We start from the raw sequence: 5,001 nt of genomic DNA on the forward strand, positions 1-5,001 counted from the left end.
AAGTATGATGTTAATCATAGAATCACATCTCCTTATCACCCACAGTCTAGTGGTCAAGTAGAGTTGAGCAATAGAGAGCTCAAATTAATTTTGCAAAAGACTGTCAATAGATCTAGAAAGAATTGGTCCAAGAAACTTGATGATGCACTATGGGCCTATAGAACTGCATACAAAAATCCTATGGGTATGTTTCCGTATAAGATGGTTTATGGAAAAGCATGTCACTTACCTCTAGAACTTGAACATAAAGCATATTTGGCTATTAAAGAGCTCAACTATGACTTCAAACTTGCCGGTGAGAATAGGTTATTTGACATTAGCTCACTTGATGAATGGAGAACCCAAGCCTATGAAAATGCCAAGTTATTCAAAGAAAAAGTCAAATGCTGGCATGATAAAAGGATATAAAAGCGTGAGTTTAACGTAGGTGATTATGTGTTATTATTCAACTCCCGTTTAAGATTTTTTGCAGGAAAACTTCTCTCTAAATGGGAAGGTCCTTACGTTATCGAGGAGGTCTATCGTTCCGGTGCCATAAAAATCAACAACTTCGAAGGCACAAGTCCAAGGGTGGTGAATGGTCAAAGAATTAAACATTATATCTCAGGTAATCCTATCAATGTTGAAACTAATATTGTTGAAACCGTAACCCCTGAGGAATACATAAGGGACACTTTCCAGAACATTCCAGACTCCGAAAAGCAATAGGTATGTGGTACGGTAAGTAAACCGACTCCAAAACAATTCTAATGGCAATTTTTATCAGTTTTGGAATATTTAAGAATTTTAGGAAGAAAGAAGTAGTCCGGGAAGGACATGAGGCCTCCACGAGGAAGGAGGGCGAGTCCACCCTTCCTGGGCGCGCCCCCTGTCTCGTGGCCACCCCGTGTGCCTCTCGGACTCCGTTTTCTTGCACGTTACGTATTTTGGTCAGTAAAAGTTCATTATATAATCTCCCGAAGGCTTTGACCACCGTATCACGCAAATATCCTCTGTTTTTGTTTTGAGCTGTTTCTGTTATAGATCTAGAGCACCATGACGTCGCCCTCCTTCAACAATGAAGACAAGGATGCTTGGCTATTTAAGATAGAGCTGAAAAGAGAAGAACCGGAAGAGATCAACAAGGATGAAGGGATCAAGAAGGCCATGGAGGTTCAAGCTCCGGCGGTGAAAGAAGAAGACATCCCTCAACCGTTACCTAACCTCTTTACTCCAACTGACATTGAAGCTTTCAAGATGATTGAGTTAGCTCGCATACAGAATAAGTATCTCACACAGGAGAATATTTTGCTGAAGGATCATATCACCGACTCAAGGGCATTATCCGCAAGTTGGAGGAGCTTTTACGCTCGATGTGCGATTATCCACCATCATCATCACCACCTCCATCACCTCTGAGGACATAATCACATGGGTATGGGCACTCCCCTTGGCAACTGCCAAGCTTGGGGGAGGTGCCCCGGTACCGTATCACCATCACACTCCTATCTTTACCGTTTTATTTAGCTCGATTATTTTTATTAGTATCTTGATCTAGTAGATTGAAGTTTTAGTATCAAGTAGTTTTGAGTTTTGCTTTGTGATCTCTTTATGTAATCGAGTCCATGAGCTATCTATAATAAAGATTAGTGTTGAGTCAAGGGCTTTGCTATGTTGCTATGATCTTGAGAAAGTAGATAGAATAAAAGAGTTCATATTGATCTTATGGATAGTAATAACTTCACACATAGAAAGTATGAGGCATAAAGGTTGTTTAGAGTTGGCGAACGTAGTTTTGGTCATCGTTGCAATTAATAGGAATTAATATGGAAAGAGAGGTTTTCACATACAAATATATTATCTTGGACATCTTTTATGATTGGGAGCACTCATTAAGTATGACATGCTAAAAGAGTTGAGGTTGGACAAGGAAGACAACGTAATGGTTTATGTTTTCTCACATCTCAGTTAAAGTATATTGTCATTGACCTTCCAAACATGTTGAGCTTGCCTTTCCTCCTCATGCTAGCCAAACTCCTTGCACCAAGTAGAGATACTACTTGTGCTTCCAAATATCCTTAAACCAGTTTTGCCATGAGAGTCCACCATACCTACCTATGGATTGAGTAAGATCCTTCAAGTAAGTTTTCATGCTGCAGGCAATAAAAATTGCTCTCTAAATATGTATGACTTATTAGTGCAGAGAAAATAAGCTTTATACGATCTTGTTGTGGAAGCAATAAAAGCGACGAACTGCATAATAAAGGTCCACATACAAGTGGCAATATAAAGTGACGTTCTTTTGCATTAAGATTTTGTGCATCCAACCCTAAAAGCACATGACAACCTCTGCTTCCCTCTGCGAAGGGCCTATGTTTTACTTTATGTTTTTTTTCATTTTATCCTTTGGCAAGCTCCTCGTGTTTGAAAGATCATGATATATATATCCAGTTGGATGTAAGTTAGCATGGACTATTATTGTTGACATCACCTAAAGGTGAATACGGTGGGAGGCAACACAATAAGCCCCTATCTTTCCCAGTGTCCGGTTGAAACTCCATAACCACAAGTATTGCATGAGTGTTAGCAATTGTAGAAGACTACATAATAGTTGAGTGCGTGGACTTGCTGAAAAGCTCTATTCTTGACTCTTTCTAATGTTATAATAAATTGCAATTGCTTCAATGACTGAGATTATAGTTTGTTAGCTCCCAATGAAGTTTCTGAACCATACTTGACATTGTGAATCGATTGTTACTTGAGTACAAGAAATCATATGATAAAATCTATATATGTTGCTGTTATAAGAATGATCATGAGGCCCTCATGTCCGTATTTTATTTTTATCGACACCTCAATCTCTAAACATGTGGACATATTTTTCGATATCGGCTTCCGCTTGAGGACAAGCGAGGTCTAAGCTTGGGGGAGTTGATACGTCCATTTTGCATCATGCTTTTATATCAATATTTATTGCAGTATGGGCTGTTATTACACATTATATCTCAATACTTATGGTTATTCCCTCTTATTTTACAAGGTTTACCATGAAGAGGGGGAATGCCGGCAGCTGGAATTCTGGCTGGAAAAGGAGCAAACATTGGAAACCTATTCTGCACTGCTCCAAAAATCCTGAAACTGCACGAAACTTATTTTTGGAATTAATAAGAATTATTGGGCGAAAGAAACACCAGAGGGGGACCACACCCTGGCCAGGAGGGTGGGGGGCGCGCACACCCCTACTGGGCGCGCCCCCTGTCTCCTGGGCCCCCTAGTGGCCCTCCGATGTCCATCTTCTGCTATATGAAGTCTTTTACCATGGAAAAAATCGTGGGCAAGCTTAAAGTACAAAACTCCGCCGCCACGAGGTGGAACCTTGGCGGGACCAATCTAGGGCTCCAGCGGAGCTGTTCTGCCGGGGAAACTTCCCTCTGGGAGGGGGAAATCATCACCATCGTCATCACCAACGTTCCTCCCATCGGGAGGGGGTCAATCTCCATCAACATCTTCACCAGCACCATCTCCTCTCAAAACCCTAGTTCATCTCTTGTATCCAATCTTGTATCAAAACCACAAATTGGTACCTGTGGGTTGCTAGTAGTGTTGATTACTCCTTGTAGTTGATGCTAATTGGTTTACTTGGTGGAAGATCATATGTTCAGATCCTTAATGCATATTACTACTCCTCGGATTATGAACATGAATATGCTTTGTGAGTAGTTACGTTTGTTCCTGAGGACATGGGTGAAGTCTTGCTATTAGTAGTCATGTGAATTTGGTATTCGTTCGATATTTTGATGAGATGTATGTTGTCTTTCCTTAGTGGTGTTATGTGAACGTCGACTACATGACGCTTCACCATTTTTTGGGCCTAGAGGAAGGAATTGGGAAGTAATAAGTAGATGATGGGTTACTAGAGTGACAGAAGCTTAAACCCTAGTTTATGCGTTGCTTCGTAAGGGGCTGATTTGGATCCATATGTCTAATGTTGTGGTTAGGTTTACCTTAATACTTCTTTTGTAGTTGCGGATGCTTGCAATAGGGGTTAATCATAAGTGGGATGCTTGTCCAAGTAAGGGCAGTACCCAAGCACCGGTCCACCCATGTGTCCTCGGGAGCTCTTTTCTCATTATAAGAAATTGTCCAGGCTTATCCTTTGCTACAAAAAGGATTGGGACACCTTGCTGCACTTTATTTAATTTCATTACTTGTTACTCATTACAATTTATCTTATCACAAAACTATCTGTTACTTACAATTTCAGTGCTTGTAGAGAAAACCTTACAGAAAACCGCTTATCATTTCCTTCTGCTCCTCGTTGGGTTCCACACTCTTACTTATCGAAAGGACTAAGATAGATCCCCTAAACTTGTGGTTCATCAGCCTGTGCCTACCTTATTATTATTAAAAAAGAGGGATTCATAGCGGCGCTACTCATTTACTAAGTGGACTTGGATCGCAACCTGCATGGCGCCACACCCCATGATCACGGGGTGGAAAACGGTCACCCCACCTGTTCCCATGCTTCTGACTCACTTGCCACGTGTCCCACATGCCTTGGGAAGGGCACACGGTGGACGTGGGCATTAACGCCGAGGCGGGAAACCAGGCATTGCTGATTGGGGCAGCGGGTCGGTTCCGATTCCATGTACTTCAGGAGGCCGTATTGGTCGTGCGGGGCGGCCGCCCCTTGGGATGGGTGGCCAGGCTCTGGCTTTGCTCTTATATAAAAAGGGAGAGGGATGATGTTTCTCCACACTCGTCCTCCTCTCCTCCTTCTTGACATTTTTCTTCCATTCACCATGGTGAGAGGGCGTGCTAGTGCTTCGACGGTGGCGACGAGGGCTTCTTCTCGACAGTGCGCTCCTCCTCCCTCGGAGCTTTCGGCGGCTGAGCCCGCTGCAAGGGGGAGAGGAAGAGGACGAGGCCGAGGCCACCGTGGTGCTTAGGGAAGAGGAGGAGGGGGCGGCGCGCCGGCTACGCTTCCGCTGGCGGCCCCTCCTCCAATGGACGGCCATGTCG

The sequence above is a fragment of the Triticum dicoccoides genome, chromosome 3B (genome assembly GCF_002162155.2).
Source record: "Triticum dicoccoides isolate Atlit2015 ecotype Zavitan chromosome 3B, WEW_v2.0, whole genome shotgun sequence".
Classification (NCBI taxonomy): Eukaryota; Viridiplantae; Streptophyta; class Magnoliopsida; order Poales; family Poaceae; genus Triticum; species Triticum dicoccoides.